General features: G+C 36.8%; 2 pseudogenes; both read right to left on the reverse strand.

The window, feature by feature from the left end:
- Window positions 1-993: 993 nt before the first annotated feature.
- On the reverse strand, window positions 994-3,226 carry LOC132162405 (exocyst complex component EXO70H1 pseudogene; annotated as a pseudogene).
- Window positions 3,227-23,086: 19,860 nt separating this feature from the next.
- Window positions 23,087-25,217, reverse strand: LOC132161947 (exocyst complex component EXO70H1 pseudogene; annotated as a pseudogene).
- Window positions 25,218-25,727: the final 510 nt, after the last annotated feature.

Here is a 25,727-nt window from a genome sequence, read left to right on the forward strand (position 1 = left end):
GCAGTAAATGGAGAGGACCATTGGGGGCTGTTTGGTGTTGGACCGAAATTGTCTAGAGGCTTGAAACAGTAACAAAGTTGATTGACGTGGACTAAAGTAAGAATGTTTAGTAAAATAAAAATATATATATATATATATATATATATATATATATATATATATATATATATTTTGTTGTAATTTTTTTATTTAAATAATAATAAAAAATGATTGATGTAATGTAAAAAATAAAAATGTTATGATCGAGTTAAAAAACGAGCACTAAAATCTAGAATGTCAATTTCAAATAATCAAGTTATGCTCCATTGTGATGTAATCCCGCTGGCGATGACCTTGACCTTCAATAAAACGAGCACTAAAAGCTAGAATATCAATTTCAAATTGATTGGAGAAACAGAGTATTTTCTTAAACAAATTATCTCAATTTTCATCTCTCAACTTTTGGATAAATGTTTTTGCATTAGTTTGCATAGCATTCAAGATATCTTAAGATTTTTGCTACAAATGTTGGCAAAAAAAATCAATAATACCTATGGTTTTCCTTTATAAAATGTAAAATGAATATGAATTAAAATAAAGTAATCATTTTATAAGTAGAGTTAGAATCCCCACCTTCAGAGTAAGTGAATCAATTTTTTATAATATTTTCAAGCACATATATAACAAGTAGCACCAAACATTCTTATTATATTTCAAAAATGAAAACCGAGACAACGAGAATCATTGGCTTGTTTCACATAGTTATTTTGCTTAGCTCCCATTTTAGTTTGAAGTTTATCAATAACTAGTAAACAAGTTTTGAATCAGGATCTCTAATAGCATGTTATTGAGATGTTAAATATCAAAACAATCAATTGACTTCTAAAGTTTCCTTCTTTGTTACCTTATCAATATATTAAAATTTGTTCCTCAAAATGTCAAAACAACATTTAATAGCATTATTATTATTGGGTCGTTAAAGATCGAAGAGCTTCCGTATTATAAATTTATAGTATGAAAGGAAGGTACATTGGTTCTATGCGAAAATGTACGTACAATCAAATACAAAGTACAAAACGACTTCAAAAAGTCGCTCTCGTGCACATCAGTCATCAGCACTGAAAGATGCGAACGGCATACAAGTGGCAGCGAACGGCATATAAGTGGCGGCGAACGGCATATACAGCTCCAAATAATCGGGAAAAAAAATGCCGACCAAAACGAAAAAATCGCCGTGTAACAGTGTAAGTTTCTATGGTCTAAACAGTGAACGCCGCCGATGAGACGAGGACGACGAAGAGGAAGGGCTACTAACCGACTCAGTTGTCCCAAAGAACAAGTCCGATAGGTGATTACCCACATCTTCTGGGGCAAATCTGACATATGACCCCACATTCCTCTCTCCTCCCACGGTTAGCCTATGCGTCTCGTAAAAATCCTTGTAAACCGGCACGAGCTTTCTCGCTAGGGACACCTTGATTTCGTCTCGGAGTTTCGGGTCCGATACGACGAACGTTCTATGCTTCTGACACGCGTCCTCGAAGCTCGAATTGAATTTTCTGAAGATCTCCTTTGCTTCCGCCGGCGAAATAACGGCCGTTGGATTCTCCGGCAGTGACGCCGCCACCTTGGCGCACGCTAACCGCTCGTAATTCGTCGCGAATTGTCTCGCTTTCGCTTCGTGCCGCGTGATCCATTCGTCGCCGAGAAGGTACTGCAGATTCGAGGTACGGACCTTGGTGACCACGTGTTGAAGATTGTTGGTTAGGAATATGTATGAGAGAGATACGTCTTTGTAATGCTCGGCTTTGCCATCAAGCTTACACAGAAGCACGAGGATTAGCCAAGCCATGCGCAATGAAATCGCCGGTGCCTGAGAGTCATCGGACTGTGGAGTATCGAAGTAAGATTCCGGAAGCGACGATCTCGGCGGCGGAGGCCACTCTGCGAAAATATCTTCAAGGATGTGGCTGTAATCGGCGAGGTTCGAGAGGTAGTTCATCACGTCGAGCGTCAGCGGGTGAACCCCGCCGCCACGGACTAGCGACTTGGAGTGCGAGTGCTTCTGGATCGTTGACTCGAAATCCGATACCATTGCGCGCACCGACTCGGTGATCCGGATCAGCGATGCGAGGGCTTGGGATCGGACGGTGGCGGTGGATTCGAGCGCGAAGATGGACTCGATCTCCGGCCAGTAAATGGCGGTGTACATGTCGAGCACGCGGAATATTTTCTCGGGAGATTTGGGAGATTTGCTTTTGGCAACGGCTTCGGGGAATCCGAACAGACGAATAGCGCCTTCTTTGGAGATCTCGGCGAAGCAAGACTCTCTGATGGAGTCAGAGCCAGCGAAGACGTGGTCGCAGAGAATTCTCTCCCCGTGTAAGAGCGTTTTCAGGGAGATTTTCACTGCGCTCAACCAGCTCGTGATTTTCATCTCCAGCGTTTCCCAGTTCATCTTGTTGATCTGCGAGGAGCTCAGTTTCTCCACGCCGAGACGGTAAATGCCTTCGTCAACTATCGATTTTCTGATGATTTTGTATATACTCAAGCACTCTTTGGCATAGCCGGCGGAGATCATGCATTCGGCTATGGATCTCAAGTCCGCCATGGCAATGGAGGATACCTCCTCCACCTCGTCGATGGCATCACCGGCGGTGCGCACGTCTTCGTCGTCCCCATAATCGGAAATGCTTGATCTCGCGGAGGTGCGTGAGGATCTTGCGGAGACGGATTCCGGGTCCAGGTAGGCGCGGTTCATGGAGAGGATTTGGTAGAACTCCTTCTGGAGTCTCTTCATGGCGATCTGCATCAGGTTCTGGGCGTGGACGAGCCTGTCCGACGTGGAGTTCCCTGGGACCAAGGCGTGCATGGCTTTCTGGAGGTCGTTCACGCACTTGATGAACTCCATGGCCTCCGCTTTGCTCTCGTAGAAAAGCGACGTGACTTTGGCGTACGTGGAGCTCTCCGGGTCCCATTTCGTGACCAACGCCGCGGCGGCCTCAATGCTCCGTTCGGTCATGGAGTCCGAGAAGGTGCGGCTAGGGGTTGAGACGGAGGAGGGTCTTGCTGGTGAGGAGTGGCGAGAGACCGAGAACGACGGCGCTCTTGAGTGAAAGCAGATGCTCCTCATTCCATTCCTTGGAGTTTCTGAACTCTGGAGCTTAGAATAAGCTCTGTTCTGTGTTTATCTCTCAGGAAAAAGATAGCTAATAAGCGTTTCAGATGGCGGGCGGTCGATTTTCTTCGGCCTGTCTGATTGTTTGGGTGTTTCTAGACATGGACTATGAGGGGGGTATATATAGACGAATGAACGACACCGTTGCCAAAAGAAATACAAATGGTGAAGCTTCTGTTTTGAAAAGAGCAATTTGCAGAACACCTGTGGATTGACTTTTTTATCACTCTAGACTTTGCAGTCGCATAGACCCACGTAAGCTGTATTTAATCCAATTCTGGCGGTATCACTAAAATCTTTTTTTTTTTTTCTTTTTTTTTCTTTTTTTTTTTGCTTATTTTGGTGAGATAATGTAAACAAAATGACGTAAATGTCTACTTTTTAATCTCACTACTTTAACAAAATTAAGTATTCAGGTGGACAATATTAACCAAATTTAAAAATTATTATTCACTCACCTATTGATTAAACAACTCATTTTTCTCTAAGAGCAATTAAATTTGGTGAGTAAAATTTGGTGAAACTGCTAGGAATGCTTTAAAAGCATCTCCAAAATACCCAAATATCTAATAATAGTACTCAAATCTGACTATTATGTTTTTTTTTTTTTTTTTTTTCTAGCAGAATAGATAATTTAATTTTTTTTTTATCTAGTGTGAACAATAAATAGACTGAGTAGCCTATTTACTATTCACACTAAAAATTTTATTTAGTATTTGTCATCTCTCATTTTCTTTCTTTTACTCTCTCCTCCTTTTTCTTAGCACTATTTCTTACAGTAAATAATATTTTTTAAAAAAATAATATAATGCAAAATTTGTTGGAGTTCAAAGGAAAAAAATTATAATTAAAGTAAAAAATTATATTTTTTCAATAACTACTTTGCCTATTTCTACCGAGATCCTATAAGACGATAGCTTGTAGTTTTAATATTGGTATAATGTAGAGTCAAAAACCCAATTAACAATTGTTTTTAAGAATTAATAAGACCCACTTTGTTGGCATGTAATGGCAGTAATGCATCGGCGACAAACAGACAAGAGGTCTCTTTTCTTATTTATTTATTATTATTTTATTTATTAAAAGACCCACCACCTGCAGCTAGCGTTATACTTTTCCCCAGTTTCTTTTTATGGTGTATTTTTTTTTATGGATGTCTTGCTGGACGTGGTTATCTACTTATCTCATTATCAACGGTGTTATATGCGCTTAGAAAATAAAAATGTTACGTTTATTTTTATTTTTTTACATAATTTTTTATATTTGTAAGTGTTTTTTAAAATTATAATCGGATATGAAATAAATTTTTATTAGATTTTGATTTAATAACCATTTTAAAAATTACCTATGAATGTAAAAACATTATGTAAAAAATAAAAGTAAATGTAGCATTCCTCATATTTTTCCTCTCCTTATGTAAAAAAGTGTAGCATTTCTTGTTGAACAATTTTTTTAAAATGTCATTTTGGTATATTTGGCAAAGCTTATTATCAAATGTCTACCTCAATTTTTTTTTTTAAAAAAAAAAAAACAAATAGGAGCTGTCTTCGAACCTGTTTAAGATTATGTTAAAGAGTTTAAAAAAATACTTTGTAGTAATTTAAAAGCATTTTTTAAAAACTTTTTTTACTTTAAAAATGGTCAAAAACTATTTTTAAGAAAATCTAAAAAAAAAAAACTTTTTATACAAAACTATTTTTATCTTTAAAAATCCTATTTCTCAACACAATTGATTGAGATAGTCCAAATATCCTAAAAACTCTACTACCTAGAAGGGATGGGGGGAGGGATTGGCTTGCAGCCAAGTCCTCTCTAGTGTCTCCATCGTAGAAGGGTGGCCACCCACCACCCTCTCTCTTGTCTCGCCCTACAAAGAGAAGAGACTAAATTAAAGGGTGTTTGCGATCCACCCCTCTCCCGCTTGTTTGGTTGGCTTACGTGGCTAGAAGATATTGGCAGTGACTTTAACGTATATATGCTTACATGTTATGGTTTTTTGCTTTTGTTTTTTTTTTTGAGAATTCAAGTTTAACACTGCTTGACTAAGGTTGCCACAAGTTGCTTCCATCCCAATTTTAGATGTGAACCGGGTAAATCAATAACCAAATACATGCATGTATCCCCCTCCCCTCTCCCTCCTCCTTCGTCATTCAAATAGCAATTTCCATGGTCCTATTTGGCGGCTTTTACGTGTTATAATTAAGCTACCATTTTTCACAGGCTAATAAATGCGCAATTTAATTGAAAAAAAATAAATAATAATAATAATAACAACAACTTCAAAATATTTCCATCCGACCATCATTTTCAAACTTCTCCGTCACCCTCTCTCTGTGCGCGTGCAGGTTTGTGGGCCAAATGTCAACGTTACATACATTAATACGTACCCACCTATGACCTATATATCATATGCTCAGTTGAAATTTCAAGTGATCCAATTAAACGAATATATATATATAGAGAGAGATTGTCATACAAGTTTTATTTTTATAATATTTAATTAGTTTTATTTTTATTTTCAGAACACTTTTTAAATTATTATATTTCATAAGAATTTTCATTTATATTTCTGTACATAAGTCACGTTTTTGCATGTGCTCAAGAAAATTTTATATCCAAAATTTCTGGTTATAACTCGATCGTTGTATATTCCAATCACACGTGTAATTGGAAATCTTCTTTCACTTTCTCTCCTGCAGTCAATTGACTCACTTTTTTTTTTCTTCTTACATTTTCATATTGAGACGTCATTTCAATCCTTATATTCTTAATTTGAATAGTTAAATTAGTGAAATTAAACCTATAAAAAATCAACCCTCTCTGCTTAACATTTTCTATCAACCATATTTTTTTAATGGCAATGCTTCCGTTTATCCCCTCATGGCACAAAATTCGAACCACTATACGTGCAAGGGCCAAGGGCCAAGAGCCAAGGCCATCCCTCCAAGCCAAAACTTATACAAACCCCAAACAAAAACGATATTCACGGGAAATATTTAATTTAATAAGATGATGATTTGACGGAGTTAAAGTTTATTCTGAATACCTTTGGTCTTGATACCATGTTGAATTAACACTCGTCCCAGAAGCTTAAGCTAATAAGAAAAAGTAAATTTAATCACTAAATCAACACTTTAACTCATCAAACCATTAAAGTGCTCACTGACTGTAGGTTGTAATAAATTTAAGTGATTAAATTTATAAAGGTAAAATAACGGTCTTGGAATAAAGGTTAAGTGTTGAGTGTTGAGTGACTAGAGGATGGAATAAATGTTAAATTTAATCACTTAATCAACACTTTAATTCACTGAAGATCTTGGAATACTCATTAAAAAAAAAACTCTTGGGGTGTTCCACATTCAAATGCACTAGTCACGCCAAGAGAAGATTAGTTCACCTTATCACGTCATATATATATATATTAGTTGTTTTGATCTTAGGATTAGTATGGATCTAATTGTCTTTATCTTAAGAATCGGTACATAGTTGTTATGGTAAGTAGGAGTAGGTGTTTATTCCAGCAATATTATTAATTAGCAAGAGGAAAGGTCATTGGATAATTTTATCAAACACTTAATGTGCAAGTGGCACTCCTACTTCAAGTGGAGAAGTCTTAATAACATTTTCCCTTATCATCCATAAACCATCAACCTAATAAGTCAATCCTAGCACCTATCCCCTAAATGGTTCCCCTGCCCTAGGTGTTTTATCATGTTTGGAAAGGAAGTTCAACTTGAGAAGCTTTCGCTTTATCTATTAATTTACTTCCACCAAATTTAATTCTAGCCAAAGCAATTGACTTTAGTTCTTCCAAAATTAAATTGTCCAAAATAATATTTGCGGATTAATAACCTAGTCTAGCTACTAAACCCAAAATACATGTCACATACATTTTTAATAGAACATGTGAAGTTTGAACGCACGTTTGTTTAATAGATTGAGCAGGGGTGGGTACCGGTTCGATCGGTGTCGATAAGGGCATTTTCAATGAATAGTTTCGACTTTTTTAGTTAATCGGTTAGTCGGTTGATAGGTGGTAGGTTAAGTCAGTTAATTGTCGGTTAAAAGTTTTTATCTTAAGATTTATCAACTTCCTTGTAACTACAAAATTAGTAAAGCATATATTTTATAAATGAATGAAATAGTAAATTTATGGAACACGGAACAAAAGTACAACCACAAATTAATTGGACAAAACAATAAAGAAATCTAATAAATAAAATTCAAATTTTACTTAAAAAATCGGTTAACCAAAGAAAAAAAAAATTATACCACCTATCGAACCAAACTGATGTCAAAACAATATTTTTATTCCGTCTACCGACCGCCGAAAGTCGTTTGTCGGTCGGTAGGTGGTAAATGGTTAATCTGCCCACGCCTAAGAGTGAGTTAAAGAAAAACTTTATCTTTAATTTTGCCACATTCTAATTTATTTATTTAATTTGTTTCCCATAAATATCACCTAAACCTGCATAATTATGTAAGTAAAGTATCTTAGAACCATGACTTTTAGAAAAATCTGACTTTCTATAACCCCGCGCGCGAACACTACCACATAATTAAACGACATGCTGACACCAATTGTGAAATTAAGCCTACGGTAATCAAGTTGATGAAGATTTAATTAGAATCCAACCCTTTTCAAATTTAAAGTAACCCTATTAATATTCATCCATCTATGGCATTTGGCAAAAAGGTGCCAAAAATTAACCTTTCTAGACTCTAGTTGATCATATTTCTATGACTAATGCTAGAAGATACTTTCATATCTTTCTTGTGTCTCTCCAAAATTGATGTGGCTATAAAATTACCATTTGGTCAAAATCTAATAGTGATCTATTACAAATCAAATGATGATTTTAAAGTCATATCAATTTTAAAATGATACAAGAAGAATATAAAGAAAACATCTTGCATTACTCTATTTTTTGAGGGAAATGATTACCATTTCATTCAAAAAACTTAAAAAGTTCAGGCATAAGCCTTACAACATTAGAGCCATCTGCTCTAAAAACACAATTTCTGAGATACAACTAGGGGTCTCTTCCAACCATACTTGGGTATCTAAACTCCTTATTGCAAACTTTGCCAATCCATGTGCTGCCAAATTAGCCTCTCACTTGACATGTCGTATACTCCATTGGTTAAGAGACTGTAGTACCCCTTAATATCAGCAATGATCTGACCATATCTAAGCCAACTTTGGTTGTGGTCTCTGATCGCCTTTACTACCAATAGTGAGTCCCCCTCCAGGATGGTATCGTGAACTCCCACCTCCCTACAGAACTCCACTGCCCTCAACGCGGCCATTGCTTCTGCAGCAGCTAGTTCATGGCGGTCCGCAATAGGTTGACTTAATGCTGTAATAATTTTCCCCCTCTCGTCTTAAATAATTACCCCCACTCCCATACGCATCTCACCTTGGTCTATCGCAACATACCAGTTAATCTTGTAGAACCCCGATGGTGGTGCTTCCCATCTTTGTCTGATCGGTAAGGTAGTCTCTAGAGCTTCCTCCTACTTCCCATTCACCTTGCGATACAGCTGAAGGTGATCTATGGCTTGTTTCACTACTGCACTTGGATGAGAGAATGGTTGCCCATGCACCACGTCATTTCTTCTTTTCCAAATCTTCTTTGCTATGATGGCAAACACCTCCATGTCATCTCCTTTTAGGATCTCCATCATGTTTTCCACCAGCACGTAAAAATCATCTCCTCCTGATATACGCTTTTGAAGCTTGCTGCCGCTTGCACACCAGACATCCTGGGATGATGGGCAATCGCATAGAATATGATGGGTGGTTTCAATGGCATTGCAACAAAAAATACATGTATCATCCGCTAGAACATGCCTCTGCTTGAGGTTATCTTTTGTGGGGAGAATTTTATTACATGCCCTCCATAGGAATACTTTAGCTGATTGTGGAATCTTCAAGCTCCAGACAGCACGGGTTCCCTCCCTCTGAACATTTTCCATTTGCTCTTGCTTGTCTTTCCTTCTCAAGGTGGTGTGCACTCCTCACCGAAAATTCGCCCGAGTTCGTTTCCCGCCAAATATGCTTGTCTTCATGATGGTATCTACTTAGTGGTGAATTGCAGATTACCGTAGCTTCCTCCTCACCAAAATTCTGAAATATGAGAGTCCTATTCCATTGCACCAGGTTATCTTCTATTAAATCAGCCACCAGAGCATTCTCCCAAATAAAAGGACTGCACGTCTGTGGGGAATATGTGATTGGTAAAGGGATCCATCTGTCTCCATGGATCCGAACAGATCTCCCATTGCCTATACGCCAAAACAATCCTTCTTGGAGCAGTTCCCTCCCTGCCAAAAGGCTCCTCCATGCAAATGAAGGCTTATTGCCCAAATTTGCTGACAAGAAAGATCAAGAGGGGAAGAACTTCGCCTTGATGATCTTCACTGCCAAACTGTCCGGATATTGCATAAGTCACCATCCTTGTTTGGCTAAAGAGCCTTATTAAAATAAATCAAGTCCCGAAAGCCCAAACCTCCCAAATTTTTTGCGCGACCCATTCTCTCTCAACTCATCCAATGTATCTTCTTATCATTTTCCTTGTGACCCCACCGCTTTGATAAGGACCTCCTTCCCAACGTGCGATAAGAATTTAGTCTTCCAGTCTGATAACCTCTTCCTTACCCTATCCATTAGGGTCTAGAATTCCCAGGTTCTGGATTTGCCCACTAGTGCCGGAAGCCCCAAATAAGTGTCGAATTGTTGTGCATCCGGGACTCCAACAGCTACCAGAATCCGACCTTTAGTCGCTTGGCTTGTATTACGACTAAAAAATATCGAAGTTTTGTCGTTATTGAGCCTCTGGCCCGATGCTTCCTCATACGCTCCCAACACCGCTTTCAAACAATTCAATTCCTGTTCAGTTGCCTTACAGAATATGAGGCTGTCATCGAAAAAAAAAATAAATGGTTTATTCTCATCCCTTTGAAAAGGGTTGGGACCCCCTTCAAGCGACCAAACCTTTCTTCAAGAGATAACATTAAACTCAAGACCTCTGCACATAGTATAAATAGGTATGGGGATAGCGGGTCACCCTGTCTGATGCCCCTTGAGGGTTTTATGTGTCCGACTAGAGCACCATTAACGATCACAGAGTATGAGACAGTTGTGACGCAGGTCATTACAAGTTGAACCCATTTACTCTCGAAACACATCTTCTTCATAACTTCTTCAAGAAAGAGCCACTCAACCTGGTCGTAGGCTTTGCTCATGTCGAGCTTCGCTGCCATGTAACCCACCATTCCATACATGCGAGTATGCATAGTATGAAGAGTTTCATAGGCTGCAATAATGTTGTCAAAAATTAACCGGCCCGGAATAAAAGCTGATTGATTACATGAAATAAGCGAAGGTAAAATAAGTTTTAAACGATTAGCCAACACTTTTGCAAGAATTTTATAGACCACATTACAAAGGCTAATGGGTCTAAAATCGGACACTACCGAAGGATTTTTCTTTTTTGACACAAGAGTAATATATGTAAAATTTATGTCTGGGTCAATGTGACCAGTATTGAAAAAATGTTTTACCGCCATTACTACCTCATCCCCTACCAGGTTCCAATGATCCTAGTAAAAAGCCGCTAGAAAGCAGTCTGGACCAGGCGACTTCATAGGCACCATTTGTGATAATGCTTGGTTGATTTCCTCCGTCAACACCTCGCCCAGTAGTAGCCTGTTCATGTCTGCCGTAACCCTCCCTGGCAGCAACTAAATGCACGTCTCAATCCCACGAGGGCCAGAAGAAGAAAGCATCTTCGAAAAGTGCTGCACAAAAGCTGTTTCGATACCTATAGGGGTATCCCACCTCACCCCCTCGCTGTCCGTAATGGAGGAAATCAAATTTTTTTTCCGTCGTTGAGAGGCACATGCGTGGAAATATTTGGGGTTCTTGTCCCCATGCATCAACTAGCAGTCCTTGGCCCTCTGCTGCCATTTTAGGTCCAGCTTCTCCATCATGGTCTGGGTCTTCTCTTAAAGTTGTTCTATATTAGTCAGCTTCCATTTCCCCTCCTCTACTTGAAGATCTTTTATCTTAGCTATGTTTTCCTGGGTGTCAGATTCCGTCGGGTCTCTATTTGATTTTTTCCATCTAATTGTTGAGCCCTTACTTCTTTCCAATTTCCGAAGAACTAGATCCCAACCCCGCCCACTTCTTTCCTTAACCCTCCACACTTGGTTGATGACATCGTTAACTTCCTTTTTATTCCATGCTACCTCATAATGGAACTTTCTCTTGGGTTTACTTCTACTCTCTCGACTTCGTTGAAACCAAACATGCACTGGGGCATGATCAGAAGAGCAGGACACCAGGATGCTGACTTGTCTGAATGGATATATATCTTGCCATCCAGAATTACCTAACGCCCTATCAAGTCTTTCTTTGATGAATTGGCCCCCATCTTGTTTATTGCACCATGTGAAATCAGGTCCCACATAACCTAAGTCCTCCAATTGACACTTGATTAAAGCCTCCCTGAAATTCTCCATCTGCCATCTTTCTTTTCGCCCTCCTCCCCATTTTTCGGTATCTTCAAGGGTTTCGTTGAAATCACCGAAACAAACCCAAGGAGTTGGGTCGTAATTGCTAAGGTAGCTTAGGAGATTCCAGGATTCCATCCGATGACTCACCTCTGGGTGTCCATAAAAACCCGTAAACTTCCACGGTTGACCGTTTCCTTCTGTTGTCACTATAGCATTGACGTGACGTCTGCTATAGTTTTGAATCTCAACTGTAACATCCATCAACCAAAAAGTGCCAATCCCCCACTTCATCCCACACTATTCACGACGAACACATTATTAAAGCCCAACCGTACTTTAATAGATTCAAGACGGTGGGCCTGTAGTTTAGTTTCCATCAGGAAAACTAAACTGAGGCGCTTGTCCTTCACCAAACGATGAAGGTCTCGAACTGTCGAGGGGTTCCCAAGCCCCCAGCAGTTCCAGCTAAAAATACTTATGATTCCCGGCGAGGCTGTTCAACAGCCGCTGCCTTCCCCTTTTCATCATTTTCGTCCCCCACCCATTTTCCTTTCTTATTATTTGTATCAGACAGCTCCGGAGTTGATAGGGCATCAACCTTACGAACTCTCGCTGGTGGGTTAGCAGAACTCACCTTGGTCTGGGAATTCACCAACCTTGCACGTTTCTTACACGTCATTGTTCCCTTCTTTTGCTGTCCTTCAACTTGAACACGCATTCCTTTTTACAATTGACACGTCACTGCCTCAATTATCCCCACCACTTCCACTTCTTTTTCCGACGTGTCTCTTTCCTTAGGAAAATTAATATTTCCTTCAACGTGGGCCTCGTGCATTGAAGACTTTGGCGTTACCTTTTCCCTCCTGTTAGTATCTTTTTTAAAAGAATTCGTAACTCCTTCGCCACTTCCCATATCCGAATTCTCCATATTCAATCTCCTCCCCCCAGCTGCAAGATATGATTCCCCTACTCATTAATTTTGTCTGTTATATTTGCCTTCTCCAACGTATCCCCATTAAAGCCATTAAAACTTTCCCCATTTGTCTGCATTGATTCCCCACGATTTTCGCTCTGATTGTCAATCCCCTGTCCCGATGGTGACCGCTCCTCCGTTCGCTGGAAACCATGGAAGTCTCATTCAAAACTGCTTCCTGAAGACTTGGTGAAGACATTTTTCTTGCACTTCTCTTTTTCCCAAACCCGGCTTTGGGATGAAACCCTCAACCAGGAACCATATTCCTTCTTTTGTTTCTCCCCCAAAACCTTCATCTGATTCCCTTTTGGACAGCCCGACACTCCATGGCAGATGATACCGCAAGAAAAACAAAACCATTGTATCTTTTCATATTGAAAAACCACCCAACGAGTTTTGTCTCTAACTTTGAGCATCCTGCCTCGAAGAAGTGGTTTGTACAGATTCAATTTGACTCTCACCCGAAGTGATTTTCCCCAGCCGACTCCCTCCTCATTAGTATCCACCTCCTCCACTTCACCGATATGAGAACCCAATCTTTCGCCAATTGCTTTCCCCATACACGCCAATGGAAGATTATACATTCTCACCCAAAAAGAAGCCATGTTAAATGGAAGCTCAGTGGGTGATGATGTCCCATCAAACTCTAATATAGAAAACAGGCTACCCTCGAAGGTCCACGGTTGGCCTTCCAACACCCGTGATTTATCCCACGAGTTTTCAAACTCAATGAGAAAGATATTGTCCCCCAACACCTTGAAGATCGTTGAACCAGACGGCATCCAACTCCTGATCATCTTCGCTCATAAAGTCTCCTTAACAATATTCTGATTTGACATCAATCTCCCCACAAGACAATCTTGCCCCTTAATCTCAATGTCATTGAATTCCTCCTCCGATACCTCGTCTACGGCCCCTTCCTCTTCTATCAACGTGAAGTTTCCCCACCTTGAGGTTAAATCATCAACCATCCTTCAAAACAATGGTTATACAGTCTTCTGGAATGACCCCTCACAATCCCGTCAAGGATTTGAGAAAATTGTACTCCTCCTCTAGGTTGCAGACCCAGCCTAGAGAGAAAACTCTCATTACTCTATTTCCATATACGTCAAGTTCTCTCTTATAAATTAAGCAAGGCTCTTAAATTTTCCTTTCATCATTCAAAACTAGGAAAAACAAAATAATCAAAAGACAAAAATGGTATTTTCATAAGTTCATAGTTAGGTTGCTAGGTAGGTCAGAAGTCCATGAAAAGCCCCCATTTTATTTTCAAGGCATTAACAAAATAAACAAATAAAAATAAATAAAAATAAATAAAAATAAAAAAATAAAAGGAAGAAAGAGACCAAGAAAAAAGTTAGATACATGATATTGACTGAAGAAAATGGTATAAGCCATGACAGTTTTGCCTTTTGGTTTCCTACACAATGTAGCATTGTACCATTCTCAATGTTTAGAGACGTAGTTGCAGGCGACTTTTTATAGTTTTTTTTTTTTTTAATAGATTTTCTCTATATATAGGGAAAATCCGTAATATCTAGTTATCTACATCCATAGCATTAATGCAGATATTAATATAGTCTTCACAATTTCATAGACCAAACATATATTTTTAAACAAAATCCTAGAAAATGTTTTATCTGATAGTGCATTTAAAAAAACATGGTTTGAAAAAGGTGGTTTGAAGACGTAAAGATTCACTTTTTAAGCTAGTGGCAAGAACACTTTTATTTCAGATTTTCTCTATATATATAGGGAAAATCCGTAATATTTCCATCCATAGGATTAATGCAGATATTAATATAGTCTTCACAATTTCATAGACGAAACATATATTTTTAAACAAAATCGTAGAAAATGTTTTGTGTGGTAGTGCATTTAAAAATAGATGGTTTGAAAAAGGTGGTTTGAAGACATATAGATTCACTTTTTACGCTAGTGGCAAGAACACTTTTATTCCTTATATATATATATATATATATATATGGCCCCCCCCAATTGTTAAAAAATAATTTGACTTTTTAAGAAAAATGATTAAAACGAGTCAAGCATTTGTCCACGTGGCCCTTGCAAATCTTTTATCTTTATCTGAGAATGATGATGTTTTTATCTGTTGTATCTTGCTTGAATGATAGGAAGCTAAATGTGTGGAAGATAACTAGAAACAGACACCCTATATATAATTCATTTCTTTATATATATATATATATATATATATATATATATATATATATAAACTACAAAAAAAAACCACAAAAAGTCACTTACAGCTACTTCCTTAAACATTGAGAATGCTATAATACTTCCCTAAAGTTTATTTATTTTTTATTTTGTATACCAATGCTTCTTCTTTATTTATTTCATAAAAATAGGGCATGTTGCTCTGGCAAAACAATTTCATAGATACAATGAAAAATTTATTCCATGCAAATCTGATCTATGCTTTGTTTAACTCTTTGAATGTTACTGTTTCAATCAGTCTTCAGATTTACAGCATATTCTAGTGAATCACATCCCTACCTACTGCCCAATCAATCACAACTTTCTCAACTAGACAATCATTTTCTTGTTTTTCCATCACTGCTTCATCCACGGTCTCATTTATTGCCTCTACCATCGGTGACAATTCTTTTAAGATTTAAGATCGTTATTCTTAAGGTTTTGTGTAAACAAAATCTTAGAAAATGGCTAAAAAAGACTTGAAACCCAAAAACAAAAACAAAACAAAAAAAAAAACTTCACTCTCGTAGATCACTACTAAAAACAAATATAAAGAGAAGACAAATAAGAATCATTGTAGAGCTTGAGCATCACCAAATTAACTTACCACTGCATAATTCAAAAAAATAAAAGGAAGAGTTGGAGGGGTCTTCCCAATCCCTCCTCTAATTGGTTCTCTAGCATCTTAAAACGTTTTATTCTTTGATAGTTTCATAGTTAGGTACCTAGCTAGGTCAGAAGTCGATGAAAAGTCCCATTTTATTTCAAGGCATTAAAAAAAAAAAAAGAAGTAGACCAAGAAAAAAGTTACATACTTGATATTGAAATGAGAAAAGGGTAAAAGCTAGCTAGCTAGCCATGACAGTTTTGCCTTCATGACCACATTGCTTAACGATATCTGTTTATATAAAAACAGACCTCACAACGACTTTTTGGAACACATACAACTCTTAAGAAATTATTTGCTGAAGAGGCTATTTTTTAAACAAAATCTGACTTTTAGAAAAATCTGACTTTCTATCACCCCGCGCGCGAACACTACCACACAATTAAACGACATGCTGACATAAATTGTGAAATTAAGCCTACGGTAATCAAGTTGATGAAGATTTAATTAGAATCAAACCCTTTTCAAATTTAAAGTAACCCTATTAATATTCATCCATCTATGGCATTTGGCAAAAAGGTGCCAAGAATTACCCTTTCTAGACTCTAGTTGATCATATTTCTATGAGTAATGCTAGAAGATACTTTCATATTTTTCTTGTGTCTCTCCAAAATTGATGTGGCTATAAAATTACAATTTGGTCAAAATCTAATAGTGATCTATTACAAATCAAATGATGATTTTAAGGTCATATCAATTTTAAAATGATACAAGAAGAATATAATGAAAACTTCTTGCATTACTCTATTTCCAAATACGTCAAGTTCTCTCTTATAAATTAAGCAAGGCTCTTAAATTTTCCTTTCATCATTCAAAACTAGGAAAAACAAAATAATCAAAAGACAAAAATGGTATTTTCATAAGTTCATAGTTAGGTTGCTAGGTAGGTCAGAAGTCCATGAAAAGCCCCATTTTATTTTCAAGGCATTAACAAAATAAACAAATAAAAAAAAATAAAAATAAAAAAAAGAAAGAAAGAGACCAAGAAAAAAGTTAGATACACGATACTGACGGGAGAAAATGGTATAAGCCATGACAGTTTTGCCTTTTGGTTTCCTACACAATGTAGCATTGTACCATTCTCATTGATTAGAGATGCTGTTGTTGCAGGCGACTTTTTATAGTCTTTTTTTTTTAATAGATTTTCTCTATATATAGGGAAAATCCGTAATATCTGCATCCATAGCATTAATGCAGATATTAATATAGTCTTCACAATTTCATAGACCAAACATATATTTTTAAACAAAATCGTAGAAAATGTTTTATCTGATAGTGCATTTAAAAAACAGATGGTTTGAAAAAGGTGGTTTGAAGACGTAAAGATTCACTTTTTACGCTAGTTGCAAGAACATTTTTATTCCGGATTTTCTCTATATATATATATAGGGAAAATCCGTAATATTTGCATCTGTAGCATTAATGCAAATATTAATATAGTCTTCACAATTTCATAGACCAAACATATATTTTTAAACAAAATCGTAGAAAATGTTTTGTTTGATAGTGCATTTAAAAAAAGATGGTTTGAAAAATGTGGTTTAAAGACGTAAAGATTCACTTTTTACGCCAGTGGCAAGAACTCTTTTATTCTTTATATATGGCCCTCCCAATTGTTAAAAGATAATTGGACTTTTTAAGATAAATGATTAAAACGAGTCAAGCATTTGTCCACGTGGCCCTTGCAAATCTTTTATCTTTATCTGAGAATCATGATGTTTTTATCTGTTGTATCTTGCTTGAATGATAGGAAGCTAAATGTGTGGAAGATAACTAGAAACAAACACCCTATAAGAGCATTCACAATGGAAGAGCTAAATGTTACTTTTATCTAAAATAGCTCTTTAAATATTTAAAAAACCCCCTACATTGGATTAGCTAAAAGAAAATGTAAAATAGATATTTGATTAGAGGAGCTAAAAAAAATGCTAAATGTAGCAGCACTTTTCAAGAGAGCTATTTTATTTTTCATTGTTTCTCTCACCTATTTTCTTTTTTTTCTCAAATCTTTTCCTACTTTTTCTCTGCATGTTCTCTTTTTTTTCAAAACTTTTATTGCTTTTAATAATATTTTAATAGAATAGATAGAAATATAGCTAATCGGATGTAGAGACGTTTAAAAATGGCTTAGCTAAACTAGATAAAAGTGAGTTTTAAGAAACAATTTTACATAAAAATATGGCTCCTCCATTCCCAATGGAAAAGCCAAATGTTACTTTTATCTAAAATAGCTCTTCAAATGTTTAAAAAAATCCCTACATTTGATTAGCCAAACAAAAATGTAAAATAGATATTTGATTGGAAGAGCTAAAAAAAAGCTAAATGTAGCAGCATTTTTTAAGGGAGCTATTTTATTTTTTATTGTTTCTCTCACATGTTTTCTCTTTTTTCCAAATATTTTCCTACTTTTTCTCTGAATGTTCTCTTTTTCCCATTTTTCATCTCACATGTTCTTTTGTTCCCAAAACTTTTCTTACTTTTAATAATATTTTAATAGAATAAATAGAAATATGGTTAATCGGATGTAGAGACATTTAAAAATGGCTTAGCTAAACTAGATAAAAGTGAGTTTTGAAAAGCCATTTTACATAAAAATATGGCTCCTCCATTGGGAATGCTCTAAGAGCATTTTCAATGGAAAAGTCAAATGTTACTTTTATTTAAAATGACTCTTCAAATGTTTAAAAAATCACCTACATTGAATTAACCAAAAGAAAATGCAAAATAAATATTTGATTGGAAGAGTTAAAAAAACAAAAAGCTAAATATAACAGCATTTTTTAAGGGAGCTATTTTATTTTTTATTGTTTCTCTCACCTGTTTTCTTTTTTTCTCAAATCTTTTCCTACTTTTTCTCTGCATGTTCTCTTTTTCCCAAAAATTTTATCACTTTTAATAATATTTAAATGATATAGATAAAAATATAGCTAATCGGATGTGGATGCATTTAAAAATTCATTAGCTAAATTAGATAAAATTGAGTTTTGAAGAGCTATTTTGCATAAAAATTTGGCTCCTCCATTAATTGAGAATGCTCTAACTCATTTCTTCATATATATATATATATATATATATATATATATATATATATATAAAACTACAAAAAGTCACCTATAGCTACTTCTTTAAACATTGGGAATGCTGCAGTGCTTCCCTGAACTTTATTTATTTTTTATTTTTCTATACCAATACTTCTTCTTTATTCATTGCATAAAAATATGGCATGTTGCTCTGACAAAACAATTTCATAGATACAATGAGAAAGTTATTCCATGCAAATTTGATCTATGCTTTGTTGAACTCTTTGAATGTTACCGTTTCAATCAGTTTCCAGATTTACAGCATTTTCTAGTGAATCACATCCCTACCTACTGCCTAGTCAATCACAACTTTTTCAACTAGACAATCATTTTCTTGTTTTTCCATCACTACTTCAACCACAGTCTCATTTATTGCCTCTACCATCGGTGACAATTCTTTTATATGTTTGATAATTGATTCAATATCGGTTGATGATTTGCTCATAAAAAAATAAAATAAAAAATAAAAAACTAGAGAGAAAACGAAAGACAAACCGAAGATTTAAGATCCTTATTTTTAAGGTTTTATGTAAACAGAATCTTAGAAAATGACTAAAAAGGACTTGAAACCCAAAAACGCAAAAAAAACTTCACTCCTATAGATTGCCAAAAGCAAATATAGAGAAAAGACAAATAAGAATCATTGTAGAGCTTGAGCATCATCAAACTTATCGCTGCATAATTCAAAAAAAATGGAAGAGTTGGAGGGGTCTTCCCAAATCCCAATCCCTCCTCTAATTGGTTCTTTAGCATCTTAAAACGTTTTATTCTTAGATGGTTTCATAGTTAGGTAGCTAGTTAGGTCTGAAGTCGATGAAAAGTCCCATTTTATTTTTAAGGCATTAAAAAAAAAAAAAAAGAGGAGACCAAGAAAAAAGTTACATACTTGATATTGAAATGAGAAAATGGTATAAGCTAGCCATGACAGCTTTGCCTTCATGACCACATTGCTTAACGATATCTGTTTATAGAAAAACAGACCTCACAACGACTTTTTGGAACACATACAACTCTAAAGAAATTATTTGCTTATTTGCTGAAGAGGCTATTTTTTTTTCTCTTTATAATTGTTAATTGAAATAAATTTGAAAACAATTTTTAAGTATTTTGTTAATGTTTTATATTTTGAGTTTTATTTATTAATGCTTTAATTAAGATTTAAGCTAATTAATTAATTCAATCATTTCGCTTTCGGAGGGATCTTCATGGTGTTTCGTAAAAGGGAAAAAAAATAATAATAATAATAATCTCTCTTCTCTGAAACGCATGCCACGTGTACAGGTACACAAAAACGACAGCGTACACGTAAACGAAAGCTGTTGATGTTGATTTTTGTGACGCATGCATGTATCCAATCGATGGCGACGTAACGTAATAAGATTATGAAACTTCGTTGGTGCCGCCCAAATACTTTAAGGTTGCCTTTGATTTGGCGGTCGTCATAAACGAAGACTTCTGACTTCTGAAACACCTTCATTTACATGCAGACGAATTCCATGGCAGAAAAAAGAATATAAAGAAAATAAAATTCTCCCACCACGGACCCAAACTGCCCACTTGAAAAGCTTGCATTTAATCATCTTTAATTGAACTTTGCACATTAAATTGCAACTGGCACGAAGGACATGCATGTCTGAAAGTTCTAATTCCGCCGAATTTTCGTAAGCAGTAAATGGAGACGTACGGGACCATTGGGGGCTGTTTGGTGTTGGACCGAAATTGTCTAGAGGCTTGAAACAGTAACAAAGTTGATTGACGTGGAAATGTAAAATAAAGTAAGAATGTTTAGTAAAATAAAAATAAAAAAGAAAAATATTTTGTTGTGTTTTTTTATTTAAATAATAATAAAAAATTATTGATGTAATGTAAAAAGTAAGAATATTACGACCTGAGTTAAAAAAATTGAAGAAGAATTATGGGCCATTGTCAAACAACTCCATTGTTAATGGAGACTGCATGTTTGGACTAGGTTATGAAATTTAAAAAGTTTTTTTTTTTCTTTAATACTTAGAAAGTTACGCAAAACACAAACTTTAAAAAAAGCTTAAAAATTATTTTTAACTTTAAAAACTCTATTTTTCAACACAATCTCTAATATGTTCTTAGTTATTTTCCGATATAAAATAAATGCATTTGAACTACAATGCTTAGTACTACGCAAAAGTGTTTTTTTTTTTTTTTCTTTTTATACATTTATTTATTTATTTATTTTTGATATGTCCACACAAGAGAATGGGGAGATTCGAACTAGTGACATTCGCTTCATGAGGCGTGGCCCACTACCGATTGAGCTACCCTCTCGGGGACTTATTTCTTCTTTTCTTTAATAAAGTTTTTCTCTCTATATCATTAATTAAGAGAGGACAGAAAAGTATTAAATGTTATAGAGAAGGACTAATTAATTAGAGGTAGAGTGAATTTGAAAAGTCTTTAGCTAAAATAGAGAAAAGTAGCATTTGTTAGATATTTTAGATAAAATTTAGAAAAGTGAATGCAAGTGGCTTGCAAGTGGAATATGATCCTATTTAGTCCATTATAAACTGGAGGGTATCCTATTTCCCTTCAAGTGGGGAGAAAATGCGGATATTAATATAGTCTTCGTAATTTTGTAGACCAAACATGTGTTTTTAAACAAAATCGTAAAAAGTGTTTAGTCTTAATTTAAAAAATGGTGGTTTGAAATCGTAAAGAATTTACATTTTAGGCTAGGGGCAAAGTCAAGTTGATACTTCAATGGGTCATGGCCCTCCCAATTGTTAAAAAACAATTGAACTTTTTAAGAGAAATAATTAAAACAAGTCAAGCATTTGTCCACGTGGGATTTGCAAATCTTTTATCTTTATGTGAGAATAATGATGTTTCTTTCTTTTGTATCTTGCTTTAATGATAAGAAGGTAAATGGGTATAACATGCATGTTGTAGGGATAGGGATAGGGATAGTGTCCTTTTTATAAGTCAATATATATAGCAATGGATTTTTCACTATTTAGTGATATATTTTCGATAAGAAATGAAGCAACTGGCAATAAAAATAAACCCAATTGTTAGAAATTAGATGTATAAATATTTTAGTCTAACAAATAGCAAGAAAATTAAAGGGCAGTATTGAGTGAAGTGACGGTGACAGGCTTTGCTTAGGTTAGGTTTTTTATTATTATTATTATTTTATTTTATACAAATTTAACCAGAATTACACAACAACAAAAAAAAATATTAGCTCTTTTTTACAGTTTTATTTTTTTAAAAGACTGTTTGAATTGTATTTTCACATGTTGTAACCTTTGAGCTTTGAACTATTTTTACCAGTTTCTTTTTTTTTTTTTTGGATAAGTAGCTATTTTTACTAGTTTCTTATCCTAAAGAAATAAACTTTAAACTTTGTTTGTCAGTCTCTTTTTCAATGATTTTTTTGTTAAAGGTTGTTTTTGCACACTCTCACATTCAGTTCACTTCAAAAAAAAAAAAAAGAAAAAAAAAGAAGGTATGTTGCTCTGACAAAACAATTTCATAGATACATGAGAAATTTATTCCATGCAAATTTGAACTATTCTTTGTTTAACTCTTTGACTGTCACCATTCAAATCAGTTTCCAGATTTACAGCATATTCCGGCGAATCACATCCTTACCTACTGCCCAGTCAATCACAACTTTCTCAACTAGACAATCATTTTCTTATTTTTTCATCACTGCTTCAAGTGCAGTCTCCTTTATTGTCTCTACCATCAATGACAATTATTTCATATGTTTATCGTAGTATTAAATATGTTAAAATGATAATGATGCGCCATTGTGATGTAATCCCGCTGGCAATGACCTCGACCTTCAATAAAACGAGCACTAAAATCTAGAATGTCAATTTCAAATTGATTGGAGAAAGAGAGTATTTTCTTAAACAAATTGTCTCAATTTTCATCTCTCAACTTTTGAATAAATGTTTTTGCATTAGAAACTATTTGCATAGCATTCAAGATATCTTGAGATTTTTGCTACAAATGTTGGCAAAAAAAATCAATAATACCTATGGTTTTCCTTTATAAAATGTAAAATGAATATGAATTAAAATGAAGTAATCATTTTATAAGTAGGGTTAGAATCCTCACCTTGAGAGTAAGTGGATCAATCTTTTATAATATTTTCAAGCACATAACAAGTAGCACTAAACATTCTTATTATATTACAAATTGAATGAAAATGAGAACCGAGACAATGCGAATCACTGGCTTGTTTCACATAGTTATTTTGCTTAGCTCTCATTATAGTTTCAAGTTCATCAATAACTAGGAAACAAGTTTTGAATCAGGATCTCTAAAAGCACGTTATTGAGATGTTAAATATCAAAACAATCAATTGACTTCTAAAGTTTCCTTCTTTATTAAGTTATCAATATACGAAAATGGGTTCCTCAAAATGTCAAAACAACATTTAATAGCATTATTATTACTGGGTCGTTAAAGAAGAGCTTCCGTATTATAAATTTATAGTATAAAAGGAATGTACATTGGTTCTATACGAAAATGTACGTACAATCAAATACAAAGTACAAAACGACTTCAAAAAGTCGCTCTCGTGCACATCAGTCATCAGCACTGAAAGAGGCGAACGGCATATAAGTGGCGGGGAACGGCATATACAGCTCCAAATAATCGGGAAAAAATGGCGACTAAAATGACAAAATCGCCGTGTAACGGTGTAAGTTTCTATGGTCTAAACAGTGAACGCCGCCGATGAGACGAGGACGACGAAGAGGAAGGGCTACTAACCGACTCAGTTGTCCCAAAGAACAAGTCCGATAGGTGATTACCCACATCTTCTGGGGCAAATCTGACATATGACCCCACATTCCTCTCTCCTCCCACGGTTAGCCTATGCGTCTCGTAAAATTCCCTGTAAACCGGCACGAGCTTTCTCGCTAGGGACACCTTGATTTCGTCTCGGAGTTTCGGGTCCGATACGACGAACGTTCTATGCTTCTGACACGCGTCCTCGAAGCTGGAATTGAATTTTCTGAAGATCTCCTTTGATTCGGCCGGCGAAATCACGGCCGTTGGATTCTCCGGCAGTGACGCCCCCACCTTGCCCCACGCTAACCGCTCGTAATTCGTCGCGAATTGTCTCGCTTTCGCTTCGTGCCGCGTGATCCATTCGTCGCCGAGAAGGTACTGCAGATTCGAGGTACGGACCTTGGAGACCACGTGTTGAAGATTGTTGGTTAGGAATATGTAGGAGAGAGATACGTCTTTGTAATGCTCGGCTTTGCCGTCAAGCTTACACAGAAGCACGAGGATTAGCCATGCCATGCGCAATGAAATCGCCGGTGCCTGAGAGTCATCGGACTGTGGAGTATCGAAGTAAGATTCCGGAAGCGACGATCTCGGCGGCGGAGGCCACTCGGCGAAAATATCTTCGAGGATGTGGCTGTAATCGGCGAGGTTCGAGAGGTAGTTCATCGCGTCGAGCGTCAGCGGGTGAACCCCGCCGGCACGGACGAGCGACTTGGAGTGGGAGTCCTTCTGGATCGTTGACTCGAAATCCGATACCATTGCGCGCACCGACTCGGTGATCCGGATCAGCGATGCGAGGGCTTGGGATCGGACGGTGGCGGTGGATTCGAGCGCGAAGATGGACTCGATCTCCGGCCAGTTCTCCGAAATGGCGGTGTACATGTCGAGCACGCGGAATATTTTCTCGGGAGATTTGGGAGATTTGCTTTTGGCAACGGCTTCGGGGAATCCGAACAGAAGAATAGCGCCTTCTTTGGAGATATCGGCGAAGCAAGACTCTCTGATGGAGTCAGAGCTAGCGAAGACGTGGTCGCAGAGAATTCTCTCCCCGTGTAAGAGCGTTTTCAGGGAGATTTTCACTGCGCTCAACCAGCTCCTGATTTTCATCTCCAGCGTTTCCCAGTTCATCTTGTTGATCTGCGAGGAGCTCAGTTTCTCCACGCCGAGACGGTAAATGCCTTCGTCAACTATCGATTTTCTGATGATTTTGTATATACTCAAGCACTCTTTGGCATAGCCGGCGGAGATCATGCATTCGGCTATGGATCTCAAGTCCGCCATGGCAATGGAGGATAACTCCTCGACCTCGTCGATGGCATCACCGGCGGTGCGCACGTCTTCGTCGTCCTCATAATCGGAAATGCTTGATCTCGCGGAGGTGCGTGAGGATCTGGCAGAGACGGATTCCGGGTCCAGATGGGCCCGGTTCATGGAGAGGATTTGGTAGAACTCCTTCTGGAGTCTCTTCATGGCGATCTGCATCAGGTTCTGGGCGTGGACGAGCCTGTCCGACGTGGAGTTCCCTGAGACCAAGGCGTGCATGGCCTTCTGGAGGTCGTTCACGCACTTGATGAACTCCATGGCCTCCGCTTTGCTCTCGTAGAAGAGCGACGTGACTTTGGCGTACGTGGAGCTCTCCGGGTCCCATTTCGTGACCAACGCGGCTGCGGCCTCGATGCTCTGCTCGGTCATGGTGTCCGAGAGGGTGCGGCTAGGGGTTGAGACGGAGGAGGGTCTTGCTGGTGAGGAGTGGCGAGAGACCGAGAACGACGGCGCTCTGGAGTGAAACCAGATGCTCCTCATTCCCTTCCTTGGCATTTATGAACTCTGAAGCTTACAATAAGCTCTGTTCTGTGTCTGTCTCTCAGGAAAAAGATAGCTAATAAGCGTTTCAGATGGCGGGAGGTCGATATTGTTCGCCCTGTCTGATTGTTTGGGTGTTTCTAGACATGGACTATGAGGGGGTATATATAGGCGAATGAACGACACTGTTGCCAAACGAAATACAAATGGTGAGGCTTCTGTTTTGAAAAGAGCAATTTGCAAAACACATGTGGTTTGACTTTTTATCTTTCAAGGCTTTGCAGTCGCATAGACCCACGTAAGCTGACTTTTTCGCGTTCCACGAGTCAGTCTCAATGCTTGGTTCCGTGCGTCTCAGATTATCAAAAAGGGTATATATATATATATATATATATATATATATATATATATCAGACATGCTATTTAGTTTTTTTTTATATATATATTTAATTCTCATTTCAAAAATAAATTATCTGAAATAAATAATTCAATAAAAATTCTGATTACTTATCCATACAAATGCTT

The sequence above is a fragment of the Corylus avellana genome, chromosome 10 (assembly GCF_965113065.1).
Source record: "Corylus avellana chromosome 10, dhCorAvel1.hap1.2, whole genome shotgun sequence".
In the NCBI taxonomy this organism is placed as follows: Eukaryota; Viridiplantae; Streptophyta; class Magnoliopsida; order Fagales; family Betulaceae; genus Corylus; species Corylus avellana.